This window comes from Hibiscus syriacus, unplaced genomic scaffold (genome assembly GCF_006381635.1).
Source record: "Hibiscus syriacus cultivar Baekdansim isolate YM2019G1 unplaced genomic scaffold, ASM638163v2 tig00111877_pilon, whole genome shotgun sequence".
Lineage (NCBI taxonomy): Eukaryota > Viridiplantae > Streptophyta > Magnoliopsida > Malvales > Malvaceae > Hibiscus > Hibiscus syriacus.
Genome location: NW_024063208.1, coordinates 1,703,760 through 1,730,272, shown reverse-complemented (window position 1 = coordinate 1,730,272; position 26,513 = coordinate 1,703,760). Strand labels below are relative to the sequence as shown.

General features: G+C 35.5%; 3 pseudogenes; 1 reads left to right on the top strand and 2 right to left on the bottom strand.

Annotated features, from left to right (window-relative positions):
* Positions 1–3,596: 3,596 nt before the first annotated feature.
* LOC120172763 lies at positions 3,597–8,329 on the top strand (annotated as a pseudogene).
* Positions 8,330–8,961: 632 nt separating this feature from the next.
* LOC120172762 lies at positions 8,962–21,743 on the bottom strand (annotated as a pseudogene).
* Positions 21,744–24,759: 3,016 nt separating this feature from the next.
* On the bottom strand, positions 24,760–26,487 carry LOC120172792 (annotated as a pseudogene).
* Between the last annotated feature and the right edge of the window lie 26 nt (positions 26,488–26,513).

The window sequence follows — 26,513 nt, the reverse complement described above, 5'->3', positions numbered from 1 at the left end:
CGGTCGTGCCCCCTAAAAATCTAAAATTAACAAAAAAATTTAATTTTTTCTATATATTTTCTATTGAAAATTTGTTTTCGCCCCCTAAATTTTTATTCGTCCCTCGAAATTTTATAAGTTCAAGTTCGCTCCTTCCAACATAAAATCATGCATCTGTATCTGCCCACCCGTATCTTGGATCCATCCCTAAATACAAATGATTATAAAAAAAGGTACAAATATCTCAAAGACTCATGCAACATTACTTAGAATGTTACAAGGTGAAGCTGCAACACCTTACATAAACAATCATGATTTTATCTTTATAAGAAAAGACCTTTGGACAAGGAAAACAATTACCCATAATTCTAATGTTTTATATGTATTATTAACGTATATTCTCCATGCAATCAATCATGCATGCAAAATATTGGAAGCTTGCGCAATTAAGTACCAACTTTTGTTTGCAATTTTACCTTGGTTGAACTCTAGATAAGATTATTACAAAAGAAGATGTCATAAAGAAGCAATCACACTAAAAATATATTTATTTAATTTTGACTAAAATAGGTTTTTTTAAGGTTCTTGTGACAAAAATACTTTGAAATGAACATGTCTTTAGCATTCATCATGTTCTTCTCAATATTTATATTCGAGGTTTAAAATTGCTCATTATTAAATAAATAATTCAAGTTATTCTTTAAAAAATTGAATCATGCTCAAATGGATATAGTGACTGGGAGGGGTTCGATCCTTCAATTAGTTTGGGTAAACTATCTATTTAGTACATAAACTATCAGTTTTGGCATGTTTTAGTACATAAACTTTTAATTTCTTTAAAATCATACATAATATTTAGTTTTGGTTCATTTTAGTGCCATATCGTTGAAAACTTAACGTGTTTAGTGCCTAAACTATCAGTTTGAATCCGTTTTAGTACCTAAACTTTCAATTTTCTTTTCAAAATTTAACGTTAAATTTAGAACATGGTACTAAAATAGAACAAAAACTAAAATTTGGGTATAATTTTGAAAAAAATTAAAAATTTAGATACTAAAACGGACCAAAAATTGATAGTTTATGTATTAAACACATAATTTACCCATTTTTTTATCTAACATAATTTTTGTCTTTGTTAGTTTGAATAAATATAAAATCAAGCTGTGGCTTCTCGAAATTCTATGATTAAATACTTATTAAATCTTTGTTAACTCTGAACTTAGGGAAATTGATTTCTTCTACTATTTAATCCCAATTTCATCTCTAACCAATGAAGTGAGTCAACAATTCGATATTATAATAGATACTTAATTATCGACTTATTTTCTTCCAATAGGCTTACTTTATGAAACTTAATGGAATATGATGTCATGTTAGAGTATATAGACATATTATCTAAATTAACTGACCCTTATTCCCATATGTAATGGGGTAAGGGGATGTAGGATAGTAGACTGTCCCCAACACCAGGTTGAGAGCAGTTTCCGTAGAGACCTTCAAATTCATAATTTGGATTAATTCATATAAAATCATCTAATACAATCAAGGTTAATTGAACTTCAATAATTAAATAAAGTACGAATCGCGTATGTGTAGATATTTTAATAATTAATTTCTAATTGATGATAGATTGAGTGAATATGCTTGATTATTTATTAATATTATGATCCTCAAAATTACACGTAAATTAACTCTTTTTTTATATTCCATCTTCACAATAATAGTTTTTTCCCTTCTAAAAATACTTATGTAGGGCCACCACGTTTGCTTTTAACTTTTGGGATGACATTGATTTCGTCATTCGTGTAGTATAGCCATAACCCCTTATTATTTGACCATCAATTGTGCTTAAAGGTAAAGTTGATAAACATAAAAATAAAACATATTATTAAAATTCTAGTCATTTGAAATAAAACACGATGGTCCAGACAAATTCAATATGAAATTAAACTAAAATTCTAGTGATATAAAACATGGTGGTCCTACATAATCATTTTCTTTTTTATAATTTAGGTCAAATCTTTCACTTTAGTCTTAAAGTTGATTAGATCAGCCTTTAAATTTGTGCAAATGGTCACTTGAAACATAATTATTTTGTCCTTGTAATCAAATCCCCAAGAGATTGGTTTTGAGCTAGAGGTGGGTGTACATATAAGCTAAGCTCATCCAGTTTTCTTCACTCATTTTCCATTTTACACGTTGGTTAACAGTTGAAGTCTTAAACAATGATTAATCAAGCCAAATTCAAGTTTAATATCGAATTCAATTATTTATATGAAGATTAGCTTATGTTTAGTCGGAGCTTCAATGGATTTTTAAAGAGAAGCTTGTTTGTGCGTGTTAAAATTTACATTCATAATACTTTTTGATGCTTAAATCAATAAAGATTTCTCAGAAAATTTGAAGAGAAAATAGAGGAAGTGAATAATATAGGCTTGTGCGATTCCATGCATCAACCATTATCCACTTAATTGATTCATCTAACTTTGATTAACAATGGACCAGCAAACTTGACATTGACTCGTTAACTGTGATTAGTTTAGATCCATTCAATTGATTTACGTCATTCTGATTTAATTAGACTCGACTCAATACTTTAATCAAGCTCAATCTATTTTATCCGATTTGGTCCAATTTGACCGAATTTGATTTTATAAGCTTAACTAATTTGATTTAATGGGTTGATATGATCTGGGTTAGGTTAGGTTCTTTAAGGGTTTGTGGGGTTTGGGTTTCTTTTGAGAGTTTTGGGTTTGCAACTAATAAATGGACAATGGGCTAATTGACATGGATAATATTTACATGCTTTAATAACAACAAATCCACCCAAAATCACGTTCAAACGAAAATGCCGTATATACTTCGTATTCTCATACAAGCCTAATATTTACATGTAATGATCTAAAAACGGTACAGAGGAGTTAGAAGTGCGTTATCTTTCTATTAAGTTGTAGAAAAACGCTCCAAGCTCACCCAAGAACATGTTTTCCCCAGCCTCTTTCACTAATCAAAAGACAAACAGATGAGTTACTAACTCATTTAGAAACTTAAGAAAACTCCCTAGGGCCTAAACCCACTCCAAAACAAGTTGTTTTCTCATGAGTTTATAAAACCACTCTAAACCCCAACAATGGCTTCCCATAGCCAAAACTTGAAAAAGAGAGTTTAGATGAAAGCTTGGAGAATGAAGATTTCTCTACTTACATTAGGATTTCAAAATAGGGAATAAATGGTTGTAAAGCTTTCACCTTTGATCAAGTCATCAAAAGAAGAAGATAGGAAGCTTTGAAAATGAAGAAGAAGACAAAGGATGAAGAAAAAGAGGAATGAGAGCATTCATGCCGTGTGATATCATTTCCATAAAAGAGATTCAACCTTTGTAACAAAAAGGGTTAATTGTACTCATAGTCCTCCAACTTTAATTCCCAAATCAAAAACACCTTTTTTAAGTCTAAATGGTCCAAGGCCCAAACCAACTTACCTCATGTTTGACCCAAAACTTCCTAATGATCTCTTAGGCTATCTCAACTCACCCAGGAATTACTCGAAATAAGTAACCTCGGTATCGGAACATTACAGATAGTGGATCAATGAAGGATATCACCTCGTAAAAATTGATGACTATCACCTCACAGAGTGTGAAGAAGGTGGATATTGGGGACAACTTGGTTGGAATTGATGTAGTTCATAACGGGAAGGCGACACATGATTATGTCAAATCAAAAGGCAGAGAGATATCTAGAACCTACGGGGAAAATGAATTATTAGGATATAGTCAAGATAAATTTTCAACCGATTCAGCTTCCAATCACAATGAACCTGGAGAAGAGCTAGATGTAAGCCCAATTAAAATCGTAGACAAAGGTAACATAGATCAAGGTATCGAGCCGATTCAGACCAACGGATTGATAGTTCCTTAATTGAAGTACACGTCTCCGCTGATCCATTATTAGCAAACCCGTGTTCAGTGGTGACTAGTTATATATTGATCGTTGTTGTTGTTCATTGTCCAATTAAACGGTTATTTTTTTTTTTGAATTCAAGGAGATTCGTCACATCGACGTGACGAGTTTCATCGATTTTTTTTATTTTAAATTTTTTAATTAATTTTATAAATTATTGAAAAAAATTAAATTTTTAGAAACTCATCACGTTGAGGTGACGAGTCTCTTTACATACATTAAAATAATAGCCCACAAGGAGCCCACTAAACTAGAACCATTAAAATAATATATCTAATGGTCTTATACCGTAGCTTTGTCGCAGATTGTAAAATAAAAACAGGTGTGCCATACTAGGCCAAATAATTTACAGGTTTTTAGTATTGGGAAAATTTGAAGAAATAAATTCTATGGGCTTTCCGGTAGATGAAATAAAGTCCAGGAAGAGATATTGTTGATATAAATTCCATCATGAGTATTTCCTAGCTGATGTTGGAAAAGAGAAGTCAGATGAGGTAAATAATTTGGCTACATCGATCATTGAAGTAAGAGATCAAGAGGTGGAATTTGGTGGGAGAAAATCAAAAGTCGGACAACATCGAAAGGAGGAAGTTTATTTTTTAGATCAACTAGAACTTCATCAAAAATCCAAGCAAACTAGAGGAAGAAAATACGGTTCTATCCAAAATTCCAAGCAAGCAAACATTACATCTACCATATAAATCTACTCAACATGCTTAAATCTTAACTTTCTAGCTAAAACTCATTTCTACTAATCTACAACTAGTATGAGGAAGATGTGGGTGTGTTACCTGATTTCTCTTGCTGCTAGAACTCTTCTTGAATCAACTATGATTCACTTTCTCTTTCTCTCTTGACTTTGAACTTTCTCCCACCTCTTTGGCTAATCAAAGCTAGATAAATGAATTACTAATTTATCTAAGGATTAAAACATGGTTAAGGACACTCCAAATAACTCAAATTTACTAAAATAAACTTGAATCCTTTTATTTCTTTAACCCTCCTCAAAACTCATTTTTGGGAACCTTAACTAAAATTAAGATTTAGGGCTTAAATCAAAGCTTAAGGGATGGAGATTAAGGTTCCTACTTTGGTTACTTCAAACTAGACTTGAGAATCTTAAAGCTTCTACCTTTGTTTTCCCTTAGGAAGGAAGAAGAAGAGGGGAAAGGATGATATTTTAGGAGGCTTTGGTTTCACGTGAAAAACTCTAAGGTAGCGTTTGGTTCGCTGGAATTGGAATCTGTGAAGGAATTAGAATCTGTCAGGAATTAAAATATGTCAGGAATTGGATTGGAATCCAATTCCATATTCTGTTTGTTTCGCAGACATGTCAGATGAATTTGATTTCAGTAATGTAAAATGACAGGATTGCCCTTCTTGTTTTTTTTGCTTAATTTTAGTTTGTTTTATAAATTACATGTAGCAATATATTATAAAATTTTTAAAAATATTCAATTTTAATTTTATTGATTGATTATTCATTTCAATAAATTATAAAAATCATGCTAATAAACATCATAAGTTAAAATCATCCCAATTAGGGATGGCCATGGGTCGGGTTGGGTCGGGTTTTTGGTCTACCGACCCGACCCGAGAACAAGGGAACCTCCATCCGAGACCCGACCCGACCAAAATAAAGTTTCACCTAACCCGACCCGAATATATGAATTAGAAACCCGACCCAACCCAAAATAATAAAAAAATTATTTTTATTCAATAAAAACAATGACTTAATTGAAAAAAAATTATATAGAGGGGTATTATTGTAATTATTCCTAAATATATAAGGTAAAATTATATATTTTTTTGGTCGGGTCGGGTATTTTTCACCCTAAATCCGACCCGAATATCACACTTAAAAATAACCGACCTGACCAAAATAAAGTTTCACTCGACCCGACCCGGATATATGAATTAGAAACCCGACCCGAAATAATAAAAAAATATTTTTATTCAATAAAAACAGTGACTTAATTGAAAAAAAAAATTATATATAGAGGAGGTATTATTGTAATTATTCCTAAATATATAAGGTAAAATTATATATATTTTCGGGTCGGGTATTTTTCACCCTAAACTCGAACTCGACCCGACCCGAATATCACACTTAAAAAAATTGACCCGACCCGAATATATAAATTAGAAACTTGACCCGACCTGAAATAATAAAAAATATTTTTATTCAATATATGAATAAGTTACCAAAAGATTGATGAGGGTAGTATGGTCAAATTTTAATTCCCTTCAACAAGGGAATTGAATTCCATCATAAAATAGATGAAATTCACTTCCCCTCATTTGATGGAAAGTTGAAGTAATGAGGGATTCCAATTCCCTTTGAAAACTTGAACCAAACATGAGAAAGTGGTGGAATTGGATTCCAATTCCACCTAATTCCAAGGGATTCCTACGAACCAAACGCCACCTAAGTTTAGGGGGGTTTATCCTTTAAAACCGACTATGGGTAAATTACTAATTTGGTCCATATTATTTTAAACCCATATTAAAGTCATCACTTGCCTTAACTCTTGGGCCAAACTTAGGTCCAATACTCTAATAAACTGGTCAAAAAAATCTAATGGGCTCTGCTTACGGGTTTCGAATTGACCTAAACTACTGACCCAAAATTCAGAGTATTACAATAATTTCATAAGTTTGAAAATTAAAAGAAAAATTTCTTAAAATATCTCCTCGGATCGTGCTGACTAAGCTGTCTCCAGAATATTCCTCGCGTTAATCAAACCTTCTAGAATCTACCACGTCAAACCCGCGTCGTGCCCATGTCTCCAACTGCAAGCAAAAATAAAAAAGAAGTTGCAAAATGTTCCCTTTTACTGTCAATTCCAGTAAACAAGTCACTGCATAGAAAATAAATGAATACAACCCAAATCAGTAGTGAAGAATTCATAAAATAAGAGAATTAGCAAGTAAAAAGAGACAATTTAGAACGCTAATCATTGTGCAAGTCTAGAGAAGGTGTTATTGGAAGGCAATTTGTTTGAAGGGTCCATTTCATCATCTTTTAGTTCATTGAGATGCCTTGAGGCATTGGACATATCTCACAATAATCTTTCAGGTGAGATCCCAGAATTTCTTGAAAATTTTGGGGCATAAAGTACTTAAACCTCTCTTTTAAAAATTTTGAAGGAGTGTTACCGAGTGAAGGAGTCTTCAAGAATGCAAGTGCTACGTTCGTTGGGAAACTCTAAGTTTTGTAGAGGCATCCTTGAGTTACATTTGTCAAGGTGTGACTTTTAAAAATCATCAAACACTTCCTTAAATTGAAAATTACAATTATTGTTGTGATTTTAGGGGTGGCTTTGGTTTTCACTTGTCTCCTCATCTTGTGGTTTAGAAATAAGAAAGAGCAAAATCCAACATCATCTTGTGCAGAAAATTCAGTTTTACAGTTATCATACCAAAGCCTCCTAAGGGCTACTGATGGATTCGCCACACAGAATTTGGTTGGTTCGGGAAATTTTGGTTCTGTATACAAAGGAATTCTCGAAGAGAATGGAGCAACTATTGCAGTAAAGGTACTTAATCTTCTTAATCGTGGATCATCGAAGAGTTTCTTGGCTGAATGTGAGGCTTTGAAGAACATTTGACATCGAAATCTTGTCAAGGTATTAACAGCTGTTTCGGAGGTTGATTATAAAGGCAATGGTTTTAAAGCCTTGGTTTATGAGTTTATGCAAAATGGAAGCTTGGAGGACTGGTTGCATCCATCTATCACCATGAATGAATCAGAGACAATGAGAAACTTGAACTTCTTCCAAAGAGTTAATGTGGTTGTAGATGTTGCTCATACACTCAAATATCTACACCATCGTTGTGAAATGTCGATCATTCATTGTGACCTCAAGCCAAGTAATGTTCTACTTGATGATGAAATGGTTGGCCACATAAGTGACTTTGGCTTAGCAAAAGTATTTTACGAGGATAGGTTTAACCATCCTGCTAATCGGTCAAGCTCCCTTGACATAAGAGGAACTATTGGTTATACACCACCATGTAATTACATTGTATTCATTTCTTCTACAATTATTTAGTTTTTTCGCTTGAATTATTTGTATATGAAATTTATGATGAAGTGAGCTGTCAACCAAAGGTGGCGTGTATAGTTTTGGAATCCTTTTGCTAGAGATGTTTACAGGGAAGACCGAAAGAGGCCAACTGATGAAATGTTCGAAGAAGGCTTAAGTCTTCATAACTTTGTTATAGAAGGTTTTCCTGATCGAATGATTGAGATAATAGATCACATCCTTCTTCAAGAGAATGCCAAAGGAGTAACAGTTGCAGTTGGCACTCGCAATGAAAATAGAATGAGAAAGGATAGTCTGCAATGCTTGAATTTGATATTCGAAATAGGTCTCGCTTGCTGAATCACCAAGTGAGCGGATGAGCATGAACGAAGCTGTTACCAAGCTTTGTTATGCGAGGGAAAAACTTCTTCGTCCAACTCGATTCTGTCATGGGATTTAAATGTCATACATTGCTCAATGATCAAGTTATGATGCTTTCTTATCTTAGCAAAATACTTGATCACTTCATCACCTAAGCCACATTTACATCACGTTTCTGTTGAAATGTTGTAATTAAACAAGTCCTTGTTCATAAATTGCAGGTATTTAAGTTGTCGCATGGATGAACTTGAGTGGCTTGGGCCTGGAGAAGTGCTTGTTGTTCCCTTTTGTTTACATTCTGCTTTGAGGAAAGAAAATAAACATGGAGACCTTCTGTTTTAATGTGTTTTGACTTGACTTGTGCTTGAGTAGGATCATTTTATCCGAATTCGATAGGTTTTTACTTTTTACCTAACCGTATAGGGTCGTGATTTTTTTAAACTCAGATTCGGATTGGGAAACAACAAGAGAAATTGAAGCTAAGATAATAGAAAAAAATCATCAATCGAAGTAACAACCAACACTAACAGTGTAAATCAGGAATGGCTTTAAATATATAGGAGCAACAAAAAAATCCAATTGCATTACATTGATTCTACACTAAACTAAAATTCAAAACCTAACAAGCATTGATGTTCAATAAACTCGGAACCCATGCTTCAGCTTTGTAAACTTAATGTCGAAAAGACTTGATAAGTAGCACGTTCACTGATCCATTCTACAGGAATGGGGGAAGAATGTCACAATTCTCAATAGAAAATGATAGAATTAGGGATTTCAGAAAATGAAGAAAGTATGAAGAAGAAGAATTGCATTGAAATCTCAACATAATTTCTCAATTACAATTATGTTGCATATATTTAATGACAACAACCAATTATTTGTTTACAGCTGTCAATGCTTTTGTCATATAGTCTAATTGTTTTCTTTCTGCTAGATTCCTTCAACAAATTACTTCTTGGGCTCACGGTTGGGCTGCCATCACTCAAGAGTCTTCAATTGCTTTGGTCTCTCCTTTGGCCCACTCCAATTCCACGTTCCCATTAGCTTTGTTATCTCCTTTAGCCTGCTCCAGAATTACATTCCCATTAGGTAAATCAATCGATCCCTCTTTCTCCCAAATCCCTAGCCTCTGAGTTCGCAATTCTTTGAACCCTAATTCCATCTCTCCCCCAAATCTCTTCTCCATTTCACCTGCCACCATGACAATACCCCCTCTGCAAACGATCCTTGACCCCAAGGATCAAACCGTGGAAACTGGGTTCGTAAGATTGTGTAATCTTCCCATATAGCATCCTCCTTCCCAAGTTCGTCCATTAAATCAGAAATTGGGTAACATCCTGATTATTGCGTTTCACAATTCTTTTATCCAAAACAGTAGCCGGATATACTTTTAACTGGCCTTCAGCATCAATTTCTGGAGGATCAAACGAGGTAATCTTTTGTTCACCAACCTTTTTCTTTAAGAGACTAACATGGAACACAGGGTGGACTTTCGAATGATCAGGTAATTGTAATTTATATGCTACTGACCCCACTCGTTCAATTACTGTGTATGGACCAAAAAATCGAGCAGCCAATTTGAGGTTTTTGCGAAGTTTTAAGGATGTTTGCTGATACGGCTGGAGTTTAAGGTAAACACTATCCCCCACCTGAAATTCCTTATCTGTACGCTTCTTGTCTGCATATGCTTTCATTCTTGACTGAGCCTTCTGTAACTGTTCTTGCAAAATTTTGTTCATGACATCTCTCTGTTCTAATAACTCTTGTACTTTCTGCACCATTGATTGACCACCGCAAGATAAAACCTGAGGTTTGTAACCATACATAGCTTCAAATGGAGTCACCCCTAAGGCAGTGTGATAGTTGGTGTTATACCACCATTCTGCCTGTGGTAACCAATCAACCCATATGGATGGTTTAATAAAACAAATACTCCTCAAATACTGCTCAACACACTGATTTACTCTTTCAGTTTGGCCATCCGTTTCAGGATGATAGGCAGTGCTGAAGTGAGTTTCTGTGCCAACCTGTTTCATAAATTCCTTCCAAAAAACACTTGTAAATAATTTTTCTCTATCTGACACAATAGACTTAGGATGGCCATGCAGTTTATAAATCTGAGCCAAATAGAGTTTTGCCAAATCAGCTGCTGTGTAGGGATGTTTTAAAGGAATGAAATGGCCATATTTAGTAAACTTGTCAACAATTACCCAAATACAAGTAAATTTCTTTGAAGATGGCAAACCTTCAATGAAATCCATAGAAATCATATCCCAAGCCTGTTGTGGAATTGGTAGTGGTTGTAATAGACCAGCCTTGTGAGAATGGCCAGCTTTAGTCATCTGGCAGACCTCACACTAAGCAATAAAGTCTTTAATCTGTTTTTTTAATTTTGGCCAATAAAAATAAAGCTGAACTCTATAGAAAGTAGCATGAATACCTGAATGTCCTCCCAAAGGAGATGCATGTAAAAGGGTCAAAATTTGTTGCCTCAATTCTCCAGTTTCACCCACATAAACCTTCTTGTTAAATCTCAGAACTCCTTGAGTAAAAGTCCATTGACTGGTAGCATCTGAGCAAATACTCAATTCTGCAATTTTAGCCTTTGCAAAGTCATCTTCTGCATAGCTTCTTTCAAGGTCCTGAACCCACTGTGGAATAATAGTTGTTACAGTCAACTGCTGTAATTCAACTTTATTTTTTCTAGATAAAGCATCTGCAGCCAAATTACTTTTGCCCTTTCTGTAAAGAATTGTATAATCTAACCTCAAAAGCTTTGTAAGTCCTTTCTTTTGGATAGAAGTAGTGACTTGTCATTCCAAAAGATGTTTAAGTGCTTCATGATCTGTTTTGATGACAAAAGGAATTCTTTCAAAGTCATGTCGCCAAATAGCTAAATATTCCCTTTCATAGACAGAAAATCAGCATGTTTAGGACTTAAGGCCTTACTTAAATAAGCTATAGGACATCCATCTTGAGATAAAACAACTCCAATACCAGTTGAACTCGCATCTGTTTCCAAACAGAATGGTTTAGTAAAATCAGGCAAAGCAAGAACAAGAGCCTGAGACATTGCCACTTTAAGTGTCTCAAAAGCTGTCCTAGATTCAGGAGTCCATATGAAATTATTCTTTTTGAGCATATCAGTCAAAGGCCTACTAATCATTCCATAATTGCGTATAAATTTCCTATAATAGCCTGTAAGACCCAAAAATCCTCTAAGAGACTTCAAATTTTTAGGCATCTGCCAAGTCCTCATAGCATTTATCTTGGAAAAATCAGTAGCCACACATTGAGCTAAAATTACATAACCCAAATATTCCACCTGAGTTTGTCCAAAAAAACACTTACTTCGTTTAGCAAACAATTGGTGCTTCCTCAAAGTCTCCAAAACAGTTTGTAAATGTGTCTTGTGTTCTGCCATAGACTTACTATATATAAGAATGTCATCGAAAAATACAAGGACAAATTTCCTCAAATAAGGTCTAAAAACTTCATTCATCAGTGCTTGAAAAGTTGCTGGAGCATTTGTTAAACCAAATGGCATGACTTTGAACTCAAAATGGCCATGGTGAGTTCTAAAAGCAGTCTTGTCAATGTCGTCAGGTCTTATTCGAATCTTCCAATACCCTGATCTAAGATCAATTTTAGAAAAATACTGAGATCCAGCCAGTTCATCCAAAAGATCTTCTACCACTGGTATAGGAAATTTGTTTTTAAAAGTCATAGAATTCAATTGTCTATAATCAACACAAAGCCTCCATGAACCATCTTTCTTCTTAACCAACAAGCAAGGAGAGGCAAAAGGACTCTTACTTGTTTGTATAATAGAAGAGGCTAACACCTCTTTAATCTGTCTCTCAACTTCTGCTTTTTGATGGTGAGGAAATCTGTATGGACGTAGATTGACAGGTTGAGCTCTCTCTTTAAGTATAATTGCATGGTCTTGACCTCTTTCAGGTGGAATACCATCAGGTTCAGCAAATATATCTGCATACTTCTGTAAAATTTGTTGTAAATTTGTTGAAATGGAAAACTGATCTTCTTCTGTAATCATCAGATAAAATTCACCAGCAAAAGCAATATCCTTAGCAACCATTTTCTGTAATTTACTCTCAGAAAGTAATTTAATGGTTGGCATCCTTTTCTCTCCTTGTAAAAGAATTTATTGTCCATCATTTTGGAATGTCAATGTCATTTCATTAAAATCCATCAGAATAGGACTGTACTTTTGCATCCAATCAACCCCTAAAACCATATCACTCCCTCCCAGCTGCAAAACTCTAAAATCATGTTCAAAGAGATGTCCTTGCATTTTTCATTGGAGTTGTTGACTTGTGAGTGTGCTGTAAAGTTTCTCTCCATTTGCTACAGTGATTGACAGAGGTCTAGTAGAAATAACCTCTGCTCCTTCCTTAGCCCACCCAGCAGTTACAAAAATATTTGTACTGCCACTGTTAATCAAAATATTTAAGGGTCTCCATTTTACAGTCCCCTGAATTCTCAAAGTTGAAAAACTAGCATGTCCATTTAAAGCATTCATAGAGATTTCAAAATCTTTAGCTCCTGCAATTTGAGTAACAGATTCTGGTAATTCAGTCTCCTGAATATTCTCCTCTTCCATATCTTCAACAAATTCACCTTCATTCATACAATTCAACTGCTTCTGTTTACATTGGTGTCCCGGAGCAAACTTGTCTCCACACTTAAAGCAGAGATTGTTAGCTCTTCGATAATCTAAAAGACTCTGCTTAGTGTTGTTAATTGTAGGACTAGTCTTAGGAAGAATTGTAGAAGATAAATTCTTCACTGTAGAAGCTTGATTTGAACTGTAGAAATTCCGAACAGGAGGTCGAAATTTTCTACTTTCAATTTCACCAGCAAGTTCATGAAGTTTAGCTTGTTTAAATGTAGCAGATAAAGATTTTGGTTCATGTGCTTGAACTCTATGCTTCAATTCATCCTTTAAGCCACTAATGAAGCTAGAAATAAAATATTCTTCCCCAAGATGAGGATTCTGCTGTATGATAAAAGGCATTAATTCATCAAAATGTTCCTGATATTCTTCCACAGTACCTCTTTGATAAATTTATTGAACTCATCTACCACATCAATATATGTACTACTGCCAAATCTGTGACACAAATCAGTTGCAAACTCATGCCAAGTAATCTTATGCTTGTGCATAACATACCCATCAAACCATGTTTTAGCCTTCCCAGTCAAATACATATAAGCTATTTCAATCTGTTGAGATTCATGAATAGTAAATATTCAGAAATATTTTTGACATTTTTGCAACCAACTCCTTGGATTTGAACCATCAAAGAATTGAAGTTCAATCCGAGGTCTAGGAAATGAAACAGAAGCACCAACACTTGCAGGAATAGCACTAGAATTCTCTCCTGAGTCATCTCCATTACTAACCAGTCTCAAGGATGGAACAGTTGGCAGAATAAGATCAGATGGTTTATCAGCAGGTTTAGATTGTAAAATACCTGGTTCTCCAGGTTTAAAAGAGTATCTTTCATGCTCATTAATCACAGTAACCTCAAAAGGTCTCTTACCTTCTATTTTTGGTGCAGGAATTTCAGCTCCTTTCTTACTGGTTGTTGGAGTTATTGAATCATCTTCTTCCGCGCTTTTTGCTATCATCTTAATAATCTTCTGAAGATAACCAGTATTCTCTGAAGATTGAGCTTCCAAAGCAGCTAAACGTTCCTCCCACTTATCTCGTTGAACAACCCACCATCTCGGCACCTCCTCTGGCAGCTCTGCAGGTACCATTTATGTTGCTTCATTAGGATTTGTTTCAGCTATTTTGGTATTCTTCTTAGGCATTCCAAAAAAAAAATTGAATTTTGGATCAATTAACGTGGCTCTGATTACCAATTGTCACAATTCTCAATAGAAAATGATAGAATTAGGGATTTCAGAAAATGAAAAAAGTATGAAGAAGAAGAATTGCATTGAAATCTCAACATAATTTCTCAATTACAATTATGTTGCATATATTTAATGACAACAACCAATTATTTGTTTACAGCTGTCAATGCTTTTGTCATGTAGTCTAACTGTTTTCTTTCTGCTAGATTCCTTCAACAGATTACTTCTTGGGCTCACGGTTGGGATGCCATCACTCAAGAGTCTTCAATTGCTTTGGTCTCTCCTTTGGCCCACTCCAATTCCACGTTCCCATTAGCTTTGTTATCTCCTTTAGCCTGCTCCAGAATTACATTCCCATTAGTAAATCAATCGATCCCTCTTTCTCCCAAATCCCTAGCCTCTGAGTTCCCAATTCTTTGAACCCTAATTCCATCTCTCCCCCAAATCTCTTCTCCATTTCACCTGCCACCATGACAAAGAATGACCCATCTTCGGGGGTATTTCGGCCTTCCATCATTACTGTCAAATAGCTGCAAGCGACAAGAAGTAAAAGGCAAGCATAAACTTTAATATACGACCGAATGATGACCGCAACAGAAACTAAACGATACAGATAATTTGCTACCATACATGAACTTATATGAGTTTATATGCAGAGATCTTTGCCTATGCGTTTGATTAACATAATGAAATAACTTAACATGTTAATTAAAAGAAATATCTGATTTAGCGGTTCAAGTGGTAAAAGGAAATACCTTTAAGTTGGATCCTGAAATCTATGGTCCACTGGAATATGCACCCAAAGAAGGGCACATAGCGAGACAGCTTAATGGCATGACTGTTCAACAGGTATATTTATCAAATCATGATATCCCTAACTATCTTCTCTAAATTCCAGATGTTAATTAGTGTCTGTGAATTGAATTCAGGTTTTGGGAAAAAATAAGCTATTTACGGTGTATTTTCATGGCCTTTATTTACCATTTCTCGATAGAACCAATGCTCTCCATGGGTGGGTTCTTGAGAATCTTCAACGCATATAGCAACAATGTCAAGGGTCCTTTGCCTTTAGAGTTTGTAATGTTATGATTCTTGGAGCGCCTAAATCTGAAGGAGTTGCATTTTATTATATTTATCCTCGGGATTTAGCAGGTGGCCTTTATTTGCTATTGAAGAATAGCAGTTTCGTTATGGAAGTTTTACCACGTTGAAGTTACCGTAAATAAAGGGGGAAAACATGGTAATTGGAAAAAAAATAGAAAGCAAAAACAGGGAAGTTATAATATAGTGTCTGTCATTTTTTGGTTATATATTTCTTTGTTGTTACCAACCAAGAAAATGAACAATAGAACTCTAATGATGAAACCTTCCATGCAGACGGCAACTAGTGAAACTATGAATCTCTCCCCATCAAAATTTTAAACTTGAGTGATCAAAATAAAAGTTGAGTGATGATTTGTGTAGTTTACCCTTTATGTAATTACGTGAGACTTGAGAGTACAACGTTCTAAATATGTTCTCCTCTACCTGCATGCAGTTAATCAGTATTTCATTTATTTTTCTCACCATATCTGTAAACATACTTGATTCAGTTTCATAGTTTTTGCAATCGTGTGTCTAATTTTATGATTAAATTTCCATCTCAAATGAACAATATCAGTCCTTAAAGCATTAATGTGAAATGTGGAAAGTGGTGGCAAAGTGCGTTTACTTCAAGTCTCCCACTACCATTTCTTTAAAATGAGCTTGAGTTTCCAAGTCTCCCACTACCAGGAAATTTATGTCAGTGTTATACATGAAATATGCACCAAGTTTAGCAGGGCCCCTGCACTTATTAGCCGCATGACTTTCAGAGTCAGAGTTGGCTTCTTATACTGCGCTTCAGTTCTGGTTTATTAACAAATCACTCTCAATCGCAAATCTATCTCATCAATTAAGAAATCGATTCACCATATGGAAACGTCCACCCCTTTTTTTCATTCTTTGTTTTGAAGTTATACTTCTTCTCACAGGCTTCAACTTGCAGGGTCTTAACTCGCTTGGTACAGCAACCCTGTAGTTGGAGGAAATGACACCGATCGACAAGCTTTGCTCTACTTCAAGGCCAAGATAACAGGTGATCAGCTCAAGATTATGGAGTCTTGGAATAGTTCCATTCACTTCTGTCAGTGGCGTGATGAGAGGCTAGTGGGAAACAACTTCTACAACGAGATTCCTCAAGAAATTGGTCCTTTAAAAAGATTGGAAACATTAGAACCGATGAATAACGCCATCAGTGGTGAAATTCCTTCCAATTTATCTACTTGTTCTAAGCTTACATTGTTTGATATGAGAGGCAACCAGCTAACAGCAGAAATACCTGCTTCGTTGGGTCTCTTGTCAAACCTGAAAGTCTTGGGAGTTCACAACAACAGTTTGAGAGGGAGTATCCCACCTTCATTAGGTAACTTATCATCCCTGGAGATGCTTGGTTTGAGTTTTAACGCGTTAAGTGGGATTATACCTGAACCCCTTGGACGGCTGGCAAACCTTTTAGTTTTCGTCGTATATGAAAATGAAATATCTGGTACTATTCCTATCTCAATGTTCAATCCCTCCAGTCTTAGAGTCTTTGATATTGGTGAAAACAAGATTGAAGGTACTCTTAACTCTTAGAGATCACTATGCCATATGTTGAGTTCTTTTCCATAGAGGGAAATCAAATCTCTGGACAAATCCCTATTTCAATAACCAATGCCTCAAATCTGAATGCACTTCAATTTGGTGAAAACAAATTCAGTGGAGATGTACCTTCATTAGAAAACCTAGATAAAATATCCAAGTTAACCCTAGATCATAACTACTTGGGACATGGGAGAGAAGGAGACTTGAATTTCTTCTGTACTTTAGTCAATAGTACTAAATTAGAATTTCTATATCTAGGCTTCAATAATTTTGGAGGGGCCTTTCCCGAATTCATTAGCAATTTTTCTACAACCCTTTCACAGTTAGAAATAGAGGCGAACAAAATAGTGGGGAAAATGCCAGATGGGATTGGAAATCTCATCAATTTGGAAGAACTAGCGGCTTCAGGAAATCAACTATCAGGCCCCATTCCCTTTTGACATTGGGAGACTTCAGAAGTTAAGGATCTTTTCCGCTGATATTAATTCTCTCTCTGGGGCTATTCAAAATTCAATTGGAAATTTAGCAATGTTAACTAGACTTGGTTTAGCTTTTAACCATCTGCAGGGCGACATTCCTTCAAGTCTAGGCAAGTGCCAAATGTTGCTATATTTTGATCTTTCTAACAACAATCTTAGCGCACAAATACTACCTCAAGTACTTAGGATCCCATCCTTGACCATTGTACTAATCTTATCATCAAACCATTTAACTGGTGAGCTTACTGTTGAAGTAGAAAAATTGAAAAATCTAGGTGAATTGGATCTTTCTCACAACAGTTTATCTGGTCTGCTTCCAAACAGCCTTGGTTGCTGTGTAAGTCTAGAGAAACTACTTTTGGAAGGCAATTTGTTTGAAGGGTCCATTCCATCATCTTTGAGTTCATTGAGAGGCCTTGACACATTCGACATATCTCACAATAATCTTTCAGGTGAGATCCCATAATTTCTTGTAAATTTTAGGGCATTAAAGTACTTGAACCTCTCTTTTACTAATTTTGAGGGAGTGTTACTGAGTGAAGGAGTCTGCAAGAATGGAAGTGCTACGTTCGTTGATGGAAACTGTAAGCTTTGTGCAGGCATCCCTGAGTTACATTTGTCAAGATGTGACTTGAAAAAGTCATCAAACACTTCCCTTAAATTGAAAGTTTAATTGTTGTGATTTCAGGGGTGGCTTTGATTTTCACTTCTCTCCTCATCTTATGGTTTAGAAATAAGAAAGAGCAAAATCTAACATCATCTTGTGTATAAAATTCACTTTCACAGTTATAATACCAAAGCATCCTAAGGGCTACTGATGGATTCGCCACACAGAATTTGTTTAGTTCGGGAAATTTCAGTTCTCTATACAAAGGAATTTTCGAAGAGAGTGGAGCAACTATTGCAGTAAAGGTGCTTAATCTTCTTAATCGTGGATCATCGAGGAGTTTCTTGGCTGAATGTGAGGCCTTGAAGAACATTCGACATCGAAATCTTGTCAAGGTTTTAACAGCCATTTCAGGGGTCGATTATAAAGGCAATGATTTCAAAGCCTTAGTTTATGGTTGCATCCATAAACTTCTTCCATAAATCTTGGCTGAAGATGTTGCTCATGCACTGGAATATCTACTCCATCGTTGTGAAACGTCGATCATTCATTGTGACCTCAAGCCAAGGAATATCTACACTGGAATATTCTACTCGATCATTCATAAGTGACTTTGGCTTAGAAAAAGTACTTTATGAAAGTAGTCTTAACCATCCTCCTAATCAGTCAAGCTCCCTTGGCATAAGAGGAACTATTGGTTATGCACCCCCAGGTAATTACATTGTATTCATTTCTTCTACAATTACTCACAACTCATTTCTCTTCAATTATTTGTATATGTAATTTGTGATGAACTACTTGTAGAATATGACATGGGAAGTGAGCTGTCAACCAAAGGTGGCGTGTATAGTTATGGCATCCTTTTGCTAGAGATGTTTACAGGGAAAAGGCCAACTGATGAAAGGTTCGAAGAAGGTCCAAGTCTTCTTAACTTTGTTAGAGAAGCTTTCCCTGATCAAATGATTGAGATAATAGATCCCATTCTTCTTCAAGAGAGCGTCAGAGGAGGAACAGTTGCATATGGCACTCGCAATGAAAACAGAATGAGAAATGACAGTCTGCAATGCTTGAATTTGATATTTGGAATAGGTCTCACTTGTTCTGCAAAATCACCAAGTGAGCGGATGGGCGTGAATGAAGTTGTTACCAAGCTTTGTTCTGCGAGGGACAAGCTTCTTCGTCCAACTCCTCGATTCGTCGTGGTATTTAAACGTCATACACCGCTCAACCATCAGGTTATGATTCTTTCTTATCTTAGCAAATACTTTCTCACGTGTGCCACATTTACATCACGTTTCTGTTGAAATGTTGTGATTAAAAAAGTCCTTGTTGTTCTCTTTTGTTTACATTCTGCTCTGAGAAGAGAAAATAAACATGGAGTCGTTCTGTTTTGATGTGTTTTGACTTGACTTGTGCTTAAGTAGGATCATTTTATCCGAATTCAACAGGTTTTGACCCAACCCTATAGATTCGGGGTTTGCTGAAACTTGAATTCGAATTGGGAAAACATTAAGAGAAATTGAAGCTAAGATAATAGAACAAAATTCATCAATCGAAGTAACAACCAGCACTAATAGTGTAAATCAGCAACGATTTAAATAAAGAGGGAAAAAAATCCAAATGCACTACATTTATTTAACAGTAAACTGAAATTCAGAACCTAACAAGAATCGATCTTCGATGAACTCGGAAACTAAATGTCGAAAAGACTTGATAAGTAGCACGTTCACTGATCCATTCTACAGGAATGGGGGAAGAACGACCCATCTTGGGGGGGTATTTCGGCCTTCCATCATTACCGTCAAATAGCTGCAAGCGACAAGAAGTACAAGGCAAGCGTAAACATTAATAGACGACGGAATGATGAGCACAACAGAAACTAAACGATACAGTTAATTTGCTACCATACATGAACTTATATGAGTTTATACGCAGGGAGCTTTGTCTAAGCGTTTGATTAACATAACGAAATAACTTAACATGTTACTCAAAGAAATATGAATACTGTATGTGCTTGGCAGATTAAGGCGAAAAGAAATATCCGAGTTAGTAGTTCAAGTGGTAAAAGGAAATACCTTCTTTAATCGGCGGTGCTTCGCGAGGGCCCAATTTGTCATGATAGAAGTAGCAACCACAAGAAACACATAGCCTGCAACCGTCTGAGTAGCAATATTGAAACCCAACCATTGGTAAATCTCTGTTGTGTAATTCGCGCATGTCACAATGTTGAACAGAAAGCCACGAGGAATTTGATATCCTCCACTGCCGTCAGTATCACGTAGATTCTTCAGTATGATATGACAATAGAAGTTTGCAAGTTGACAAGCCAACCCAAACCCGAAGCCAATCTTCATCTGAAGGTCGCCAACAGGTGTGTAAAGTGGGTGGTTGACATAGTAAGCAATGTATGCATCAAAGGTCCAGTAATAAGCACAATTTCTGAAGACGTTCGATAGTGGAGATTTCGCATGGCTGAAGCGGTGGACGAAGAACGTTTCCATAATCCGTTTGAAGTAGTGGAAACACCAGTAATATAAAGCATATGTTTGAACAGGGTGGTGAACAGGATGGGTGACACCTTTGATCCAAAGAATGTGTACACCGGGAAGTAGTAGAAGACGGGATAGAGGATCAACGGACCCAAGTACTCGAAGAAGAAAAGTGTTCTGTAAGACACTTGTGGACCCAAGTCCTTGAACACTAAAGTCAAGCTATGCTCGTTCCCATCACAGTATTCTTTGAGACTCTTCTTGTAGTTAAGGACGACAGGCCGCTCCCTTAATCCCAATGGCACGGGAAGCGTTAGTCTTTGTCTCGAAAGATAGAACTTTTTAGCTGGCAGTACAACACACAAGAACTCAATTAGAACGAATCTAATGACCAACTACCTACACTGGTGCAATCAAGGGAAGATGCTCAAGATAACAATACAAGGCATAAAAGTCGGTCAAAAGATCAACATACCGAGTTTCACTAACTGGAAACATAAGATCTACTATGGATATGAACAAAAAAGAAAAGAAGCTTGACTAACCGGAAATGTAGTGACCAAAGGAGATGTCAACCTCTGCGATATCGGTCTCATCTCAAGGAATCAAGGGAAAAAGCTAAAGATTACAATATACAAGGCATAAAAGTCAGTCAAAAGATCGACATACCGAGTTTCACTAAACGGAAATATAAGATCTACTATGGATATGAACAAAAAAGAAAAGAAGCTTCAGTAACAGGAAATGTAGTAACCAAAAGATATGTCAACCTCCGCCATATCAGTCAATTATCGCGAAGGAAACATCGCCTTGTCCGATATTTTCAGTTATTTCACTACTCAAGAGTCGATACAATCAGGACACCATGATCCATGAAATACAACATGAAAAATAGAAAGACATGACAAGCACTGAAAGGGGTAAAAAGAGTATCTAATTAACTCTATCTGCAACGATTTGAAGCAAGAGAAAACCCCAAAACAAAAAAAAAACAAAAGCAATTTTACAAGAAATTCCCAGAAATATGCAATTATTCTCCACCAATTCAGAGGCTGAGGTTAGCACTTACTTCTCTTGTGTATTGCCTCCTGCAGATCAGCCACAGTCGCCTGAAAAACAAAATAGAAAAGAAACACAATGAATTCCCAATTTTTCCTCAAAGCAAACCATTTAAAAAAAATCACAAGAGAAATGCATACCGACTCATTAAGCTCGAGGCCACCTTTGATGAATTCTCTCCACTGCGAGAAACTAGAGACCTTCATCCTTTACGGAAACAAAAAGAAACCCAGTTTTTGTAACAGCAAAAGGAACAAACCCTTTGAAGCTTTGAGCTTGGAAAAGCTCGGATCTTTAGAGTTCCATAGATCTCAAAGATTGGAACTTTGAGATTATTATAAGTGTGGATATTAAAGGCGTGTGGTTAGGGTAGGAGAGCTAATTATCTTGGCCGATTAACCAAGACCGATTCTTTAATGGCTGACGTGATTGATTGAGTGATAGCAGGGGGCCATTTCGACGGTGTGATCTGGACACGTCATATATCTTGTTTCTTTGCCGTTTTCATTAAATTCTGTATTACATATGGAAGAAAGTAAATGACCTTGTTTTACAGATTTATCTTGCTTTGTGGGAGAATTCTACGATACAATCATTTATTATAATGATAATATAACAGGTGATTTAAAATATTATAAAATAATATAATATTTTAAGGTGTGTATAATCAAAAATATTAAATTTTGTTAGTTACAAATACATTTTAGGTTGTAATTTAAAACATTGTCAATTTTATAATATTTTAGGTGATAACTGAAAATATTAAAAAATATAATTTTTTAAATTACGCGTAACATAAAATATTATATTATTTATAATATTTTAAGTTACACTCTATAATATTTTAGATTATGTCTTTCTTTAAATTTGTATTAAGTTTGCGTACCCTAAAACTCTTTTTTTCTATAAGTTTGTTACACATGTTAAATCAGTTGTTGATTCAATCGATTTGATTATCGATTTTTTATTTAACAATTAAACAAAAAATCGTACGCACCAACATAAAGGTAAAATAATATTTAATCCCTAATATCCACCCATTCTATAAATTTAAACATGAATTTATATTTTTTTTAAAAAGGAAAAAAATGAATATGATCAAAATAATACTAAATGATGAAATATAAAAGTAAAATAATATTTTATGAGATTTTCTTATTAAATTTAATTATGCAAGCAATTATATCATTCATTCATGAGTATGGTTGAACGTTGATCCACGAGTAAAATTTAAAGTCATGTCCATAATCAAACTTGGATTATAAAAATAAATCATTCATAAGTATGGACTTCTTATGTGAGATTGAGACATAGGCTTTTGCTCATGAGGGTATGTAGTTTATGAACAAAATTTAATTATATAACATTGACATCATTCATTCATGACTATGGTTGACTTCCCAACTAATTTAACAAGTTAATGAACCATCAATTCATTCCAAGGCATATGACCAATTCAATATGTAAGGGGACGAAACTTCATGAAAATAATTATAAATAGTAATAAAACGAGAGTCAGAAACTTCGTGAAAATAATTATAAATAGTAATAAAACGAGAGTCATAAACTAATTATTAAGTAATCAATTTTTTTATTTGTCCAGAGTGAATACAAAATAGTATTTATTTGAAAGACTCATCTATTTGAGAATGAATACTTATATACCCTTGTAAACGTCGTGCTTGAATCTGGTACCTAAAAAATAACAACAATCTCTTAACCAATAAAATCACTTGGTTAATTCTTAAGTGATCAATTTAAAAGGTATTCAAAGCGGGAAAAAAAGGTTGATAATGACTTAATTCGTCTAGTTTCAAAATTAAAAAGGACTCAAAATGCAATTTGACCCAAAAATTGAAGAAACCATACTTGAGCTTGAGGAAGTTGAACGTAACAATAGGTAGGGATCATGACTTCATTTATATAGTTTTAAAATTAAGGACTAGAAAACAATTAGACCTAAAATTTTGGGGGCCATGACCCCTCACACCCTAGCTTTGGATCTGAAACTATACATGTATTATGACAAGTGACAACTAACCTAAGAGTGGCAGGTAAGAAGTAAGAGCTCAATCCTCAGCCTCTTCTTAAGTAGAGGCGGCTGCCGCCATGGTGTCACCCTACAATCCCACCGGCACCACTCTCTCTTCCCCTGCAAAGCTGAACATTGTTGTTTTAGGCAGTTAAACGTAGGAAACTAGAGACTCGATAATAACACAAGGATCTTAGGTACGGTTAGGCAGTTAAAACAACACACCAAATGACTGTAGGAGGGCAGATGAATCAACCACAAAGAAAGCATGTCAGTGCATAAAGGCAGTTCATGACAACTCAAATGATGCACAAAACAGAATCTATCAAGCAAAGACTGGCTAAGGGTATATGGTACACAATTCTGCACATGATAGAGGAAGGACCATTAAAGATGGATCATTACATTCTCACCTCATGAAGTTCCAACATAAGTAAACTCCGGATTCAACATGAAAAATGTATATGTTAAAAAAATAATTCAAACACGGACGGCTTAATTTTCCAGCCACAACCGGAAAAGGAGAGAAAATGAATCAGAGCAGCCATCAAACCAGGAACCATCATAACTGTAGAGCTTAAGAACTTACAGAACCAAATGATTACCATCAAACAATCAGCAACAGAATTTGATATACGCTTCAGCTACTGGAATCATTAAAAGAAGTAAACAGATGCATTTACTTTGAACACATTTATCCTTCTTTCAATAACAGAGCTTTTTATCAAACCAGAAAACTAACATATGAATATAAAACAGAAGCAGCATGCATTGGACAAGCTACTGAAATCTGTGAGGAACAATTAACACAAAATGAAGATCAGATTCCATCATTATAACCTAAAATTCTATCTATAAAACCCACTGGGAAACTATGCATATAGCCCAGTCCTCGATAGCCTTCAACTTTTTCCATCCACGTAACTTCGCTAATATCAACTTTTAGGTGAGGTGAACCAATGCATTAAATTTCAATCTCAAACTAAAATCAAAATTAGGTTTCCCAGGATCAAAGCAATTCCATATAGCATCACAAGAAGTAATCAAATGTGGAGGTCAAATTCTGATAGTTTTCCAGGTAACTAAAGATGGTGAAAGTTTTTAATATAGATTATCAGTATTTATCAAGCAAATGATGCGTTACAAAACAAGAACCATGCATTGCAAAGTTTTAAAGCTTTCTGTTGAACAACTGATAAAGAGAATAAACATCAAATTCCATCACTACAAGCCAGAATTCTGGGCACAACTCACTGAGCAACTTTGCAAATATCTTCATACTCGATGGCCTTGAGCACTCTGCCATCATAGATTCCCTTCTCAATCTGCACCTTTGAACAAAACTTCTCTGTATCCACTCCCACCAACCTTGCAGTTGACCCACGATTCGCCCCATTTACTATCTTTACCACACCCCCAATTTGAGGAATCACAGTTTCAAGCTCTTCTTGGTCAACTCTCAAGCATTTCGATTTCACTCACATACCTATCAATAACTTTCTTCACAACTTCCTTCTGCTTATAGTACCCTTTCTGATCCAATGCCTTACTCATCACCTTCACAATGATGCCCTCACAGAGCCAATAGTCTTTCCTATTACTCCTCTCTTTCTGCTTCTCTTCTTCTATTATCAACTCTTCCAGAGCAGTTTTTCTCCCATTATTTTCATTCCTCTCAATCTTCGCCTTCGCCTTCACCTTCATCTTCTCATTCTCTTCCTCTTCGAAAACCAGCCGAGCAGTACTGGAACTCTCACCTTTTTCTGCTTTTGCAGCACTTCCCCCTCCTAAAGAAAACCCTATTTTCATTCCACTGTCTAAATTTAACTCTTTGATTACAGCTTTCTTTTAATTCTCCTCAGCATCCAAAGGGTTTTTTAACTGCTCAGCTTTCTCAATTTGCTTCTGAATTTCCCTCTCGTGATTCTCTTCCACTACCATATCTAACTTAATTCTTTTGTTCTTCATTTTCTCCTTAAAAAGGGTCTCTGAATCTCTATCAATATAGGTAATAAACCAACCTTAGGGCGTCTCATCAACCTTACATTTCCCGGTCCTTCCCAAATACTTAACAATTCCGTTAATGTAGCCCACTGTGTCGAGTTCATATGAACGTGATGTCGATCATTAATAAACTCATTGTAAACGACAGTGGCTGAGACGCTACTGAAACGGTGGCTCCTTTTCATAAGGTCAAGAAAGTTCCTTTCAAACTCTTCGGAATACCCAGATACAATCCGGTCAGGGTTTTGCCCGAAGATTTGCATTTGGCGTTGGTGAGATTCGCTCATGCAGTGGCACTTGAATCCATTTTCATCTCGGCATTGCTTTTGACACATTTGACAATACCATCGCAGCTTCTGGAGACCTTTGGCTTTGATTCGATTCGCGATTGCTTTGGGGGTTAAGAAATCGTTTTCCCACATCTGAGAACAAGTCAAAAAACCTAGGGTTCGGAGAAAAAATAATCAGAAATTACAACTGAACAAGAAAAAAAACATAACGAATAACGATTCAAACAATAGCGGTGTGAACAAATTTCACATCAATAGAGGCGATAACATAAAAGCTATTCCTGATAAACCAATAGCTGTTAAAGTTCATGTTCTCGACTAAGTAAACACAGAGAGAGAGAGAGAACGGATGAGACAACGCGACAAACAATGTGATCGAAAACGTAAAATCAGATATAGCAAATACCAGATAACTCAAGTCGCATGACTCAATTAGAAATCAATCTTCAATTTAACTTTAGAGTTTCAAAAATTACCTTATTTAATTTCCTAGTTTATCGGAAACTTGAAGGCAATAGAAGATTTTCGGTCTGGGACTGTACGAGGAGGAGGAGGAAGTGGCGGCGGAAGAGATTAACTTATGCTTGTTTGGCGGCGGCCGGTGAAGACCTGTGGGAACGGAATTGAGACTGGACGTCTTTGCGATGAAA